Source organism: Melozone crissalis, unplaced genomic scaffold, assembly GCF_028551555.1.
Source record: "Melozone crissalis strain CALT ecotype California unplaced genomic scaffold, PUWL_Pcris_2 ptg000014l_1, whole genome shotgun sequence".
Lineage (NCBI taxonomy): Eukaryota > Metazoa > Chordata > Aves > Passeriformes > Passerellidae > Melozone > Melozone crissalis.
The window spans coordinates 2023051-2039301 of NW_026535792.1; the positions used below are offsets into that span (position 1 = coordinate 2023051).

Here is a 16251-nt window from a genome sequence, read left to right on the forward strand (position 1 = left end):
GAGGATATCATTCACTGGCTGTTTTCTGCTGCTGAGGAACAGAGCCTTTCTCTGAGAACCAGCAGGAGCTGGGCTTCATTTATATTGTTTTTTTTCTTCCTGATGGTCACAGAGTCCATGGGATGGTTTGGGTTGGAAGGAACCTTCAACACCACCTTGTTCCAACCCCGGTTTGCTCTAGACCAGGCTGCTCCAAGCTCCATCCAGCCTGGCCCTGATCCTCAACTCCCTTCATTCTCAGGGTACAGCACAACCTTATCTCACAGGGGAAGTTTAATTTTCCTAATGCCCTGGAAACATTTCTGAACAAAACAGGTGAGAATAGAAAAGGTTTAATTACAGTCAGGGCCTTTCCTTTACAACAATTGTGTGCCAGTGAGGTTCTTTGTCATCTTCCCAATAAATAACTGGTGCAGTTGAACAAGTCCACTGATGCCAAACAGGAGGAAGTGGTTTTTTCATGCTCATGTTCATGTTTATGCATTACAGATGTGTGTAACGTTCTTGTAACACTGTGCACACAAAGTTGGATGGCCCAGATCTAAACCAAATTTCAGTGTCTGCCACTGCTGCCAGGTAGAAACCATTGCAGCAGAACCACAAGGAAAATAAAAAGCAAACTCAAACACGGGGGTATTTTACTGGTGTAAGTGTTGTTGATGGACATTCAGGTGTATCCTGTACAGCTCTGGAAAAAATCAATACCCAGATTCCTTCAGTGCTGCTTGAAAAATTGTCCAGTGATTGACACAGTGACTGGTTCCCAAACAGCTTTGGAGGGCTGTGAGTCCATGTGTGCTGCTGATTTAGAGCTGGGGGCTCATTTTTTAGAAGGTAGTGGACCGAAAGCAATCAGTGAATTAGATTGTGAAAAAGTAAAAGGTTTGCAGCTCGTTTGCTGCAAAACTCTCCTTGGTCCTGATTTACCAACCTTCCTAAATTCTTGTGAGGTCTCTGTATCAGCTGTTCCTGTGGAGTAGACACTTGAGTCAGCAACAAGAGCAGACACTTTTGTGATAGGATGCTGTTAATCAGAAAACAATTTTGGCTTTTGGAAAAACCGAGTCCCCTGTGGTGTCAGTTGGGCAGCAGCTGCAGTGGGGTGTGCACTGTAAGGTGAAACATTTGGGAAGTGCTGCTGGATCTCTCAATCCTCAGACATGGCTCCAAGGAATTCATTTTTAAGAGAGTGATGGTTTAGGAGTTTTTAAACCCAGACATTTTATACATACTGCAATATAATAAATTATAGCTTACTTCGAAAAATCTGATCAAGTAATTGGTCATTACCAAGAGTTTGTCTTCCTGGTACTAGTTAAGTAAAAGTACATGAAAGATCCCACTGTTTCCATACTAGAGAAGCTGGAGTTGAATACTTGTTGAAAAAGAAATCAAATTGGTGGTTTAAGAACCACTGATCTGTAAAAATGAAATTTAAATTATATTCTACTGCATTTTTCACATTCAAGACATGAAAAACATACCTAGTACATTTCCAGCATCTGGCAGTTATTTGTGGCATTATAGGAACTTTCATAACTGGAACACTAGGCCATATCCTTCACTGGAAAAAATCAGTTTTAACCCAGTAATGACTTTGTTAAATACAGTGTACAATGCTCTTGCACAGGAATCCTCCTTTTATCCAAAGGTCTCAGAACTTGATAGCTCTGCCCATTAAAAAAGTAAACAAAACTTTAACCTTCCTTCAGAGATTCATCAGAAAGGTCAGTGCTCAGTTCCCTCCAATTTCCCAGGCTCAGCTGGGAGCTGATTAAAGCTGCCAGCTACAACTTGTCAGTTTTGTCAGAGACAACTTTATAAACCCTTTGTTATTCACTTTGCTGTGTGTTATAAATATATTTATCTTCCTCTGTCAGGCGTGGACTGGACAGGTGCTAAAGGAGCAGTTCAGCTCTAACATTAATCTCTCTAACAGTGTCATTACTTAGTAACTCACACCAAAACCATGGGCAGAATATTCAGGACCTTTCTCTACAGGTGACTGGAGCAGTTAGGGGGAAAATGTTTGTTATTCCGGGAGATTTCCAGCAAGTCTATATCTGTAAAATCAGAATATGTGACTGGCTGTTATTTTGTGTCTCTGGTGAAATTTTCCTGAGCTTTCCTGTATTTGGGACTCAAATATTACCTGAAATCAGCTCTCTCACTTCCCTTCTGTAGTTGCTGAGGCTTGGGAGGCATCTCCTACTCAACACAGAGATCACATTCTACAGCTGCATGTTTAGGCATAATACTGTTAATCCTGGCTTTTTCCAAATCAAAAAGGACTTGTAAGTAAAACCAGGCTGTATAAAGTGAATTTAATCTAAGTAGAACTGTTCAGCCTTTGAATGTCTTCAGTGAGCTTCTGCAAAGCTGGTTGTTTTTCCTGTGAGTTTGGTCTGAAAGATTTTTACCTAGAGAGGTACAGATAAAGCAATACAGGGCTGTGTGAGATGACCTGCAGAATGCCAGAGCAGCTCCAGAAGGGGCTGTGCTGTGCGGGTTTCCCTGGGAGCACACCCAGCCCAGTGTCACCCTGACACCAGCTCTGAGCTGGGCTCACAGCATCACTGAGGGCTGCCTGAGCACAGGCAATTGGCAATGCTTCCTTAATCCCAGAATATCAAACATGAATTTACCTTTCTGTCAGGGCTTGTGCTCTGCCTTTAGGAGGGACAATCCCTGCCCACAGGAGCAGGGATGCCCATCTCCACTTGCCAGCATTTGGATGGGAACTGACTCAGTTTCACAGGCTTGTTCTTGATTAAGGCAGAGGCCTTAATCCCTGCCTCTAAATGGGTTTAGGGGCTACAGTATGACATAAACTGTTATAGACAGGTGTGTGGTAAAGCATTCACTGTTACTTCTCCTCCAAAAGGTCTGAATTCATTTCCAATCTTTGACGTCTTGGGAACTTTCTCAAGGACTTGAAACTACATATTGCCTTTCTCTGGTACTGGTGAGTTTCAAAATGTACCATCCATGTGAGTCTGGAATGGACAAAAGAGCAAAGGGCAGAGTGTGGCCTGGGTGGGCAGCTGTAGAGAAGCGGCAGAGGGTCACTTTGAGATTCTTCCATCCATTAATTTCCTGTTCTTGTTTTGCAGTCTAATGCATTGTGACTGTGTGTCACTTGTTTCTTTCATTTCTCAAGGGTCATGAACAAACATCACCATTTTAGGATTTTCACGGCATTTCTGACAAATTCTCTGACTTTTGGACTTGTCTGGAATATTATTTCAAACTGCAATAAATTGCAATCTGTGTTGATATGCAGCACTTCCTCAGAGGCTTTATTGTGTTCTGCTCTCAGAGCTGGAAGATGTTTCTTTTGGTTACACTTAGAATCACTAGCAACGTAAATTTAGTGCTTTAACAAATTCCCTCCTGGACTTTTCATCACCCAAACTGATGTTTGTAAGTTTGAACATGCTGCTCTCTGTAAGACAGTCTGTTCAGGAATCAGGAATGAGGAAAGACAAACAGAGGATTTCTTCCAGGTCATGTCTGAGTGAAAGTGTTAATGTGAACATGCTTGTAGTAGACTTTAGTTTCTAGTTATAATCAATACTTGACATATTTTTCCCATGATTAAATTAAAGCTGGGAAAGTGAGATTTCCCTGAGGAGAAAACAAGTGGCAAAAGAGTTCATTGGTGATCTGCACCTAATCGAAGTAAGTGCTATAATTACCTCTACTCTCATTCATTTCTTTGTCCCTGCTCCCTCCCCCTGGCCTGGTGCCCAACAACTTTCTGGCTTATCACCCACATCAGAGAAAGAAAGAGTTCACACACGTGGACTTGCTTTTCCAGGACTCTGCAGGATTCCTTAGGAGTGAGGTAAAGGAAAATTGTATTAGAGCTGTGTTTCTTCTGCATGATATTTTCCATCAAAATGAAGAAGCTCTGAGCATCCTTAAGGATCCATGTCAGATCCACAAGGAGTAAGAGCATTTTCCTCATAGGAGTGAGGACAGACTGAGCACCAGCACAGCCATGGGACACTCCAGGCTCCTGACAGGAAATTTTCTTCCCCTAGAGGTTGCATTGGCAGTTGGTGCTTTCTCTGCCTTGTGTTGCCCTGTATTTGTGCTAGGCTGGGTTTTACCCTCCTGGGCTTGAGCAAGGTGTGGGTGTGGATTTTCACCACAGCCCTGGGCTGACCCCTGCAGAGGGCTCAGCTCCTCACAGATCCTCTTCCTGCACCTCCATCCCTACCTGGGCACTGGGACTGTGGCAGGGACTGACTCACTTGGTTCTTTCAGGGCAGTTCCAGGAAAATGAAAACAGGAATCAAAATAGCTTGAAGAAAGACATCAGGTAGAAAAATGTGACTGGAACCATTTAAAGAGTATTTTCTGGAAAATTATACTCGAGCCTTATCTTCCCCACACCAGCAGTTTGATTAGATTCTGAATGAGCCTTTTCAGAGTCCTCCTGGCAGGTCAGCCAGAACTCACCTGCCTCTGGGAGCCAGCTGCAGCCTTATTTCTTTGTTTCTAGGAATAGAACTCAGCAATTGCTCCACCATTAATGATTTCTGCATCCTGAGTCTCTTTCCCTGTGACTTTTTGAGGGATTAACCATTGGAAACAAATTATTCTTTTATACCTCACATTTTTTTAAAAAGATTTCTTTTAGACCATGAAAATAATTAAACTGTTTTGAATCTGGAAAATTGATATATTAAATAAGATGTTTGGGTTTTTATTTTGAAATCAAACTTCCTTTGTGCGCTGCTACTGAACCAGGAAAATCCTATAACAATATCTGACAAATACAGATGTCTATTCAGTTTTTCACATGAAAAGTGTAAGAATGTTGTAATTTGTGCTACATTTCTGAGGTACCTGCTAACAGACTGTAAGATCATGTTCCCATGCAAACTGAAAATTATGGTGGCTCTAAATTAAAATTAAGAACTCAATCTTTATGACATTAAGTCAGAGGCAGTCTAATGCTATCCTGCCTACAGTTATTTACAGCCCAGATGTTTACAGAAAATGAACCAAGCTCTTTATTTTTATTTTTTTGTGGAACTACTGTCTCCTCATTAAGTCCCTCCTCGGTGCCGGCCCACGTGGCTCTTTGAGGCAAACATTGTTTATGACGCATCTCCGAGCTGATTCAGAGCTGAGCACAGAGAAACTGGGAATAATCCCTCTGCAAAAACAAGCAGTAGTTCAGGTGTTCAACTACCAAGGTGGAAAATTGCTCTGGCAGTTATGATGTTGTTCCATCTTTTTCTAAGATTTGAAGATCATTTCCTTCCAAGGCGTCGCTGCTGCCGTGGTTCCCAGCACTCACCAGCCTGCCCTGTGCTGGTCATACTGGTCATACTGGTCATGCTGGTCATACTGGTCATACTGGTTGTGCTGGGCACTGAGCACAAGGACCCACTGCAGAATGGGCCAAAAAATCCCTCTAAAAATTTCCACAGATATTTACCAAGCAGGAGTTCTTCCCTGTTGTTTATGCTTGAACACCTTACACTGAAGCAAAATGCAAATAATGAAATACAGGGAGCAGGTTTATTAAGCTGAGTTTCACTTTTATACACTGGATTATGAGCATTCAGCTATTTCTTCATGCAATTCTCTTTAGCCTCTAATTAATATGAATGCAGAACCCAGAGGTTGCATTTCTATTTTCTAGATGTAATGTTTTGATGATAAAAGACAACTTGATGGGATTCAGAAGAATTTGGTAACTTGAATGCTTGACTCTAGAATCCGATGTAATTTTGTTTCCTTATTTATTATGTTTTGGGGGTTTCAGCTGGGAAAGCTTTGAGATATCAGAGTTCTTGCCTGTTCCTTGCTTGCTCAAATGGCACTCCATGATTAATTTGGGGGACTAATGAGCTTCTCAGGATCAGTGGGTTTTAATAGAGGAAGAACTGGATGACCTTGTGCACCGTAAAAACAGCAAGAAATTTAATCCAGCAACTACAAAGATTAACTGCAATTAACTAAAATAATGTCAGTCTTTGCTGTGAGGTAGAGGCTCATCATTTGGAGTGACAGAGGAGAACAGAGATCTGGTTGTAGTCAGGTGCTCCAGGATTGATTCAATGAGATATTTTTGTGCAGAGAGGGAAAAATGTCAGAACCTTTGTACAAAGCAGTGTTCCTACAAGGCAGAGGGGGGATGGGAGAGGTCATGAGTGAACAGAAGAATCAATTTGGCAGAAAGAAATAGAAACCTCTCTCATGTGAAAACTTGTTTATTCATGAACACCATAAAGGCCATAATTTTTTTGAGCTCACTCGTGGTGCCAAAAATGGCAGCACGAGGAGCAACGTGGCTGAGAACAAGCATCAGATGTGAGGCTGTGTGATGTCACAGAACCATTCTGTCACTCAATGCCAATGATTTCCAGGGCTGATTGCAAGCAATCATTAATCACTTTGTATTGAGAGCAACCAGCTCCTTCACATCTGGGGCAAGAACAAGTGGCACCTATTTAGCCAATGTTCTGCTCTCAGCAATTTCACACGTTGTCTTTCAAAATAAACCAAACTGGGAGAGATGAAGCAAGATTATTATTTTTTTTCCCAGGAATTCAGATAATTGAAAGCCTTAGTTTACTTCTAAATTCAGTGCTCCTCACTCACACTGACTAAAGTGTGTCTGCCAGTGAACAACAGGGAATGTCCAGTGTGGAATTGCCGGAGCTGCTGTAAGAATATTGACAATTTCTCAGTATTATTATACTACTCTGTATGACTATTAGAGAGAAGAGTGAGATCATATGACAGCTGTTCCTTTTTTACTCACCTGTGCTGGAAAAGGCTGCTGCAAATCAGGTGTGTAGTCAGATTATGGGATTAGACTAATCTCATCAAACCCAGGGGTCAGTTACTACACATGGCTGATATAAAGCAAGAACATTAGGATATATATTTCCCAATTTATATATATTTATCCCCAAAGCCAAAATGTCTTGGGAAATGGGACATAGTAGAATCTGCCCTATGGTGTTAACACAATGTATTTATTCCACCCTTCCTTTTTAGTTTAGAACCAGTTTTATTAAACCAAGTACGATGTTTCTGATGAATCCTGCAGTGTTTCATAATAATGAAAAATTTCCCTTAGCCTTTCTTCTGTGCCTGACAATCATGAGAAGTTACTTAGACAAGTTATATCAAATTGGAATATTTTTAAATGTAAATGTTTCTCAATAGCTGGGGTCTCAGGCAGTCAAAGTGAGAGGTAGCAAAGTGCTGCATTTCTATGAGTTAATGAAATACTTTGCCTTTCTGTAATCGTTGTTCCCTAAGGATTGCAGTTGTTCCTTTGAAATCCTGCCTAATCTCCACAGTTATTTATTTTGTCAGTACCTTCAGTCATGATGGTTTGCTGTCAATCATCCATTGTCAAAAGAGAAGTGAATTTCATCAGATATTCTGTAGGTGCTGTCCCAGAGCTGAGGAAGGATTTACCTGCAGCCCCTGGCATTGTAAATGAGACAAAGCTCATTAATGACGTGGCTCATCTGCTCTAAGTGGCTCCATCAGGCAGAAGAAAGCAGAGCTAAAGATAACTCATAACCCCAGTGTCTTCTCAGAGTGGCCTAAACAATAATCATTGATCTAAACATAAATTGCATTTATTACGGACTTCATTTTTTGGTGGTACATAATTAAATAATTCTCCAAAGAACTTTTTATCACATGCATTTTCATTAATTAATATTATATGTCATTAGCAGTCAACTCGGCTTGATCAAAGGCAGATAAGTTGCAGCAAGATTCTGAGAAATAACACACCATTTACTAATTATATTATTGATTTTCTGGTCTGAAGCATCCTCATTACAAAGGATCCAAGGTGGACCTTGCTGAGCCTGCTGGGGGTGCTTTGAACACGAGGAGTCGCTGGCAGTTCTGAGCCAGCATGAATCACTCCTGGGCCTGCTTGTGCATCTGTTTTCAAAGGTGATGCTTTAATGGACTCTGAAAGCTGCAAAAGTGTGTTCTGTGTGCCTCCACATGAAAGAGGGAAGAGATTTGGGGTTTTTTATTCCCGATTTTAATCATTCGGAAAAGATTTTAGATCTGTAGGTGGATACTTTTGAACAGTGGAAATAAGGTGGCATAGTTGATTTTAATTAGTAGGCCAGCCTAAGACAGGATTTCCCATAGCTCCCTGTGACTTTTTTATTTTTTAAATGAGTTTTTAGTACTTTTTTCAAAGTTAATGATACATTCAGACTTTCCAAATTTTAATTTCATGTGAAGGCAAAAACTGAAAAAAAACCAAACCCAAAACAAGCCATGAGGTGAATATTTGATTAGAACAAATGTGGATCTGAGCAACAGGAGCAACCTCAGATGTGTCTTATGTAAGTTTAGTGCTTTCATAGGAAAATGAAAAGGAATTGAGATCAATGACATAATTATGAAATGTTACTCTTACCCTTAATTGCTTATACTTAAGAACATGAAAAGTCTAGATTTTAAAGTATATGTCTGTGTATGTGATTAGCCTATTCAGTTGCATGAAATTTCAATTTACTCTCAATTCATGATAATAAGGTGAGATATTACTAGTAAATATTTTGTTTAGATTGTGAAGTTTGAACATCTTTTAGAGCTAAACCATTATCCAGACTCCAGCTGGTCTTTTTGTGCCTGTTTTCATTGAGGTATTAAAGGATTTTGACTAAATCCTTCAGAGGAGTAACTTACAGATAGATAAAGGTCTTGGTCAGAGTCAGTATTCTGAAAAAAAGAAAGTATTTGAAAAATGAGAAATTAACTGTAATTTTTAAAAATCAACTTCCGAGTTCAGATTTGTAAGGTCTTAGAATAACATTCTAAAAACTTCTGACTGTTCTGGTTCCCACCTACTCATTCCTACTCCCACCTTCTGTTTGACTTCCTAGTTAGCAAATCAAAGAATTGAAACAGGCTGAGAAATGAATGTCTGGGCTGGTGGGTGGGCTCCAAGCTTAAACAAATAAACAGACGAGCAAAACACATCCTCTCCCTGCATCTGCTTGTGCCTGAGCTGCTTTGGCACAGCATGAGAGGGCTTCCATTCCTCAGCAGATGAGGAGGACACGCTGCACTGTCTTTTCCATTTGGTAGAAAACCCAAAGGATATTCCAAGGTGTGTTAGCAGCACATTCCTCAAAAATCAGTGTAAGGAGCTATTCTTTGGATAGCCCAGGTTATAAACTAGTAATCAGTGATTTATTCAGGTGTTTTGGTGCTGTGTTTTCCTATCTACCCCTTGTGGCAGTTTTTAATTGGACAGTGATTGCTCTGGCTCATACACAGCTGTTAAACATCTCCAGCTTTGTGTGGCCCAGCTATAGCAGCAGTAAATCATGGAAGGAGTTGGGTTAGGAGGGGATGAGCTGGAGTTTAGCATCTCCATATCTGAAGAAAGGAATTCCATGAAAGGAAGCAATGCCATGGAAGAAGGAAGGAGGAGGAAGAGGTGGTAAGACACAAGAGAGGTGTGCAGGCTACTGAGATTGCAATGAGTGGCCAGAGGAGAGTTTACAATAACTTGTCCTGCTTCCACTCAAACATTTTCATGCACAGAGAAAACTTGTTTGTTCTGTGGCAAAGGAGGGATCACTAAATTATACAATCTTGACCCTTCACCCTGCAGCTCATGGCACTCCTGGAGTCCCAGCAGGTGCTGGAATTCATAGCTGAGAGCATGGAAACTGCACAGGTTCCCTTGGAGACCGAGTGAGTTGGGTTGAAGTTTAAATAGAGATACAATTGCCTGTAGTGAGTTCTGTGAAGGGGATGTGGCGAGTGGCTGTTGATCTGGGAAGAAGTTGCCATAAAATTCTAAGTGGAATTTTCCAGAGGGGTTTTGGACAGCACTGTGTGAGATAACAGCACCTAGAAGGTGATGGTGAGAAAAAATGGCTGAAGAGGGAAACAGGACTCATAGCATGTACCTAAAGAACTGGAGCAGGTGGAAGGAGAGGGGATAATCTGTGGGGACCTTAGAAACCTTCATTACTGCTGTGCTCTGCAAGGGAGATCAACATCAGCTCACACAAATAAAAATTTTCCACAAGTGTGGTGCCAACAAAGCCAAAAGTCTCAAGGCTTGTGCTTTTCTCCTGACTGTGCTGAGGCTGGTATCTGATGGGAGAGGAAAAAGAGGAGCTCCCTTGTTTCCTGCCAGCCAACATCTTGTGTGCTCATTTTTGGAGAAGAGGACTTGGGTTTGGTTGGTTAGCAGGATAAGTGATGTTTGCTCAGAGAACCTCAACACACAGTGAGCTCTGTTAAACTTTACACAAAGTTCAAAGCCATGTAAGCAATTTTTAAGCTCTGATTTTTTGGCCTCTGCTGAGAGATGGATAAAGAGCTGGTAATGAAGTGTTGTCCTTGGTCATCTGAGAGCAGTGGAGCTGAGAACAAGCTACAGAGAGGGCTCAGAGGACTCAGCACATGGTACATGCATGATGTGAAAAGAACACAGAGAGAAAACTGTGCTTACCTTACCTGGTAGGAAAAAAACCTTAATTAGTACATCTGAAAATGAAGGAAATTGAGTCCTGAAATTTCCCCATAAACTCTCTCTTTTATAATTTTCATTAACCTTTTTTCTCAAAGCAGCTAAATAAGTTTTTAGTGTCAAATTTAGGAAGAGGGGGAAGAGGAAGCCAAGGCAGTTGCACACACCAGTTGTTCAGGTCTGGTTTTGTCCATAGTGGTTTTCCCAGCTCCTGTTTTCCTGCCAGCAAACAGACTCTGGCTCTAACCTGAGTAGCTCCAGTGCCATCTGCATTGGGCTGAGCTGGCACATCCAAATTCTCCCCAGATTCAAACTGGCACAGAGAACTCAATGGACTTCAGCCATTTACACCAGTAGAGACTTTGGCCCGTGCATCTTCTTTGCTTTTCTTCCACCTAAGATACTCCCTTGCAATCCTGCAGTTCTCTGTGGGTTTGCTCTTTCTGATGTGTTTATGAGTGTTCCTCCCTTGACTTTTTGACAGACATTTTGCACAGTGGCCTGTTACTGTAAGCCAGGTGTTTTTATCCCTAATGAAGAGTTTCCTGGAAAAGGAAAAAAAAGAAATAAACAATAGATAAAGTAGGTCATGGAGACAGCAGAGTGGAGAGCTTTGCATAGTGATATAAAATTAAATAAGGCTGGGGTCATGTTCTCGTTTATCTCTGCAGTTACTGCTCTAACAGAGTCTGTGATGGTTCCTGGAAAGGTGAGGAGATTTTGGAGGACTCTTTAGATGTGCTGGGAGTTTTGGTCACACAGAGTAGAAAGCAGACATGGAACTGTAGGACCTGGCTGTTATCAGAGAGCATTTGCAGCTGCTGTTCTTGCCCATCTCAACCCACTGAGACCCCTCTCAGTTCAGATGCAGCTGAGAGTCATCAGGGGCCTCTGTGGTTGTGTAGCCTCGGTGCTGGTGCTTGAGAGATCCAAGTTTTAGTCTGGATTGCAGAGAGATTTTGCTTCTTGCAGTGACTTTCCCCAGCCCAGATGCAGCCCTTGATGTGCAGCATTCCTCTTGCCAAAGATCTTCCTCACCCACCTTCTCCATGGCATCATTTGTGTCCTGGCAAAGGGCACATCTGTTCAGCCTGTTTTCCATGCTGGATGCCTGAATCTGGCAGTTTATAGCCAAGCACCTCAGTAACCAACCTGATTCTCAGACTGATTTGTGCATGCTCTGAAAGCCAGATAAATTTTGTGGATCTCTAACTTGAGACTTTCATTGAACCAAATATCAATCCTCCAGTATTGACAGTGTTCCAGATGTGTCTGTAAGAAACACAGGAAAGCACAAAGGATTATTGCAGCTTCTGAGGAAACCTCTTGTATTTCAAGTAAAATTGGCAGTTTTTACGTGGCCACTCTAATTCTTAAGCCATTAGAAATCTAAAAATTGATTGAACGTTTATCTTACACTTACCAGACATCCACAGAAAAAGTTATGTTCTGTCTGGGATATCAATGTCTTTAATAGCTATGAAATTAAAAACTCTTAGATTAAGGTTTCAAGAGGCTGAGAGGAGAATGGAATTCAGGAGGAGGAAACCTGTGTGCTGCTGTAATAGGGAGTGCCAGGGGAGATAAAGCTCTGGGAAAAGCCCCAGGAGAAGAGCTGAGGATAATGTGCAGCTGGACCAGTGGGGTCAGTAAAGGTGGAGATGCAGAGGTAGCAAACATTAGTCCCTTTCTGCCTGGTGGAGATACTGAAGATAAAAAGCTTTTCCCTGTCTGCAGCATTTTTAAAAAATAAATCTTTAGTTTCAGAGTTAATTTTATTCCAGTGTTTGGTTTTGTTTTAGTTGGATTGGTACCTTGAAAGTCCAAGGAATGCACCAACTTTAAAGCCACACTGGAAAAACTGAATCTGGATTTTCAGTGCAGCTCCAAGGCTTGCAAATCAGCCTTCTCCCATAAATACTGCACTGTTTCTGGAAAAGAAGAGATGGGTCTTTAAATGAAATATGAGCTGTAGTATTGGGATGTGATGGTGCTGCTGTAGATCAACAGCCATCAATCTGTGTTACTTAATTTGTCCCTGGCTCAGCTGTTCACTGTACTTGGGACTTTTTTGCTGTTTGTTTCATTTTATTTTCTTCTGAGATAAATGAAGACAAAAAGAAAGGGTCAATTGTTCATGACAAATAGAAGTAATTTTAGAAAAATATATAACTGTAAAGGATATTTTGCATTTTCAAATGGCTTTTTTTCTTTTCTGACTTTCACAGCACTTTCACACATCACAGTTAATTTATTTCATGGTGTGTCTATTGAACATCCTTTTATTTTATTGCTTGTTACTCTGATTTTCAGGTCAACTTTATGTGCACTCTTTAAATGCTGTAACAAAGTCTGTTGGAATAAATAGTTGAGGTTTTTAAACAAAATATTTAAAGACATTAGTCCTCATCTGGGCATGGCTGTGACACTGGGGTTCCTTTGTTTATCCTGGGTGTTCTGGGGATTCAAGGCCTTTGCTGCTCCAAGTGTCTCAGAGGCATATGCTGTAATTGTTTGCCATCTTGCGCATGGGCTGGGTGGGTGGCTGGCTGTGAGCTCAATTCAAGCTCATTTGGCTTCTCAGTGATGAGCTTTTTGATGAGTGTCAGACACTTTCTCTCCTGATGGAATGTCTGTGGAGGCATCTCTGAAAAGGCACGGGCCAGGGAATATATAAATACACTCTTCAATCAGGAGCCAGAGTGACTCCCCCCACAGATTCCAGCAGCTTTAACATTCCGCTGAGTGCGGGTTCTGGGGGCAGTGGAAGGACAGAGCCTGGCCCCTTCCTGCCATCCCTGCTGCAGCCTCAGGTGCAGGGAGCAGCCAAAGTGCCTCCTCCTGGCTTTCCTTGTTTTCCCTGTTTTAGTGGAGGGGGTTCAGAGAAAGCTGCCCCAGGAGGGTCTCCCAGCCTGCAGGACAATGAGTGTGGGGAAATCCTTCAGGGCCCAGGGTTTTGCCTTCCTTGCCTTGCAGCACCAAGCTGCTTTGGCAGAGGGGGCCTGAGGAAGGTCAGCCCTGTCCCTGGCAGGGCTTGGAAGGACAGCTCAGGCTTAGGCACTCCCAGGAGCACCAACATTTCAGTGGGTTTGAGTTTGCATTGATAACTTCAAGTGCCAAATGTTCAAAGGGCTGGCTTCCAGTTTTACACTGGTACTCAAGTATACAAGTACAAAATTATGGGCAGAAAATCACAGAGTCTGTTTCCAAGCTGACCTTTCTGAAAAGGAGCCAGCAATTATGTGGATTTGGGCACAGGTTCAGCAGTGTTTTTAGGTGTTGTTAATGCAATTTTTTCTTTATATTTTTGCTGGATTATTGATTAACTGTTCAATTATTTAGGAAAAAGAAGTTTAGCATTGTTGTGAATAATAGCTTTTTGGAAAGGTAGTTGTGCTTTGCACAAGTGTTTATGGAGTTTGTGTAAGAACTGACAAAATCCACTCTGCACCTCTTTGTATGCTGATGATAACCTCATGGAAGGGATGGGCAGTGCCAAACATGTTTGCACATTGTTGCCTCAGTGTATTAACAGTTATCAGCTTGTAACAAGCTTATTTTCAAAGCACCTGGCAGGTTGGCCGGTCCTCTTCCCCTGGGGGAGATCCTGAGACTTTGAGAGCTTGCCTGTCCTTAATTCCACCTGAAGTTCCAGAGCCTGGGGCTGTGTGTGGGCTCAGATGGAAAACACTGAGATGGATGCTGAACTTGGGGAAATTGGAGCCACCTCAGCCCAGCCCACTCTGCTAATCCTGTGTCAGGCCTGGAATCTTTGCCAGTGGGCTTTAAGCAGAGGCCCAGACACATCCAGCAGCCTTTGTCTTGATAAACATATTTCATTAGCCATAACTGAAGTAATTGCCCAGATTTCTTGCCTCTGACACATCTCTGGTATTTTGACCCAGTTTTCCTCTGAGAGCACTGAAGGAACAATCTTGAGCTTCCAAAAATAACGTTTGATAGATTAAGCAGCACTTAGTTCATTATTTATTCTCACTTAGCTGTGGCCAAGCTCCTGATGACTCCAGAGTCAGCTCCGAAAGCGTTAGCACTGAAGCAGATCTGCAGACTCCATAAGTTATCCCTGGAACTGTAACAATGTTCTCTCCAGCAAGCACAACTCACACTGATGTATTTTGGAGATTAAAAATTAGAGCAACTTAAGAGTTTTGGATGTTCAAATCCCATTGAAATCAGCCCCCCAGCCCAGTTTTGGAAAACTGAGCTATTGTGGTTCAGAGAGTACAAGGCAGAGCCATGAGGGCACTGCAGCAATTATGACCCTGATGAGTTTATCCAGGCTTTAAAATAGAGCCTCTAAAATGAGATCTTGGAAATGGAATTGGTTCCTGTGTTGGTACTGAACAGCACCCACTTCACAGGATGATGCAGCAGAAGTGGTGGCTGTGGAGACTGAGCACACAGGACTCAGATGCAGGATTTCCCCATAAACTGTGAAAATCTCAAACTTTTGTGTTTATTCTTTCATTTCCCAAGTCATATTAATTACATGTTAATTCTTGTCTCCTGTCTCCCGCGTTAATCGTGCAAGGTGCCAGCAGAGGGAACACAGCAGCCCAGGGCACACTCTGCTGTTCCTGCTACTTCTTCCATCACTTGAATTTCTCTGTGCTCAGATGATAAGAATCACATTGTCAGTGCTTTTGTATTCAGTACCTGATCCTTCCTGGAAGTGTTTATCTGTTTAAAACAGCTTTAAATTTTCATTAAAAAACAAACAAAACCACAACCTGTCACTGGCAATATTTCTGTTGGTCATGACAACAACTTTTAGAGGTGACTGGTGAGGTTGAATGGATTTGTTCTTGACTGCCCAGATTAAAACAAGCTGTTCTGAGCAGGTATCCTGAGCTCTGCAAATTACCCAGTCCTTTCATGGTATCTCAAGTTATTAATCATAAATGGAGGCATCCAAAAAAATCCCAATCAGTTTTGAAACTCGTGGCCTCATTTAGCTTTCATAACAGCTTGTTTCGAACAAAATCTGATGTGGAGCCAAATGAAGTGTGTGTTTAAATGATCCCTTGCCTAAACTATCATGAAAATTTCAGATGGGATGAGAAGAAGGAATGCCACTAAGGGCAGCTTGTTGGAAGCTTGCTACTACTTAGAGACTAAAATAGTGTAATCAGCAAACACTCCGTCACTTTAATGCTTCTCCAGTGAAATCCAACTTTTTGTTTCCTGGCTCAACCACTCTCTTGCATTCTCCTCAATTGCTCCCACACAAATACTAGGATCCATTTTCATTTTGGCACACCTCATTTTCCTGTTTGGTAGAAACCAGAATTAAGAACAGAATTATTTATCTTGATGCATGTAATACATTTTTGAAGAATCAACATGGCTTTGGAAAGCCTTCTTAACCTTGTGAAAGCCCTTCAAAGTAAACATGAGCATCAAGAAGGTGCAGTTAGATTTCCAGAATGCTTTTGCAAGGTCTCACATCAAACTTCTTGAAAGAAACTGGACTTTCTGGTTAGGATATTAAAGAAAGAAAAGTCTATTTGGGAAAAAACGTAGGTAGGAAGTGATAGGAAACAAATTTCTGGAGGCTGGGAGGGTGTAAGAGGAATGTGTTACATCCCTGTGTTCTTCCACTCTTCTGAGTTCCCTGCTCTTGCCAGAAAGCAGGATGGTGGGATTGGTCTGAAATAGCACAATTATGTTCTGTTATCTAATTATTTTGAATATTTTGTCCCATTTCTGCCTTGATTTGTTTC

The 16251-nt window shown here is 41.7% G+C and overlaps 1 protein-coding gene across 7 annotated transcripts in view; it reads left to right on the plus strand.

The window, feature by feature from the left end:
- The window catches only part of MEGF11 (multiple EGF like domains 11), a 252326-nt gene that overhangs the window by 40195 nt on the left and 195880 nt on the right, over positions 1 to 16251 (plus strand). The window contains exon 1 of one of the 7 annotated variants that reach the window (XM_054273114.1): positions 7908 to 7950. The exons of the other annotated variants lie outside the window; for them this stretch is intronic. The gene's annotated coding sequence lies outside the window, so the exon portion shown is untranslated. Of the gene's footprint in view, positions 1 to 7907; positions 7951 to 16251 lie in introns of those variants that run through there. 7 annotated transcript variants of the gene reach the window in all.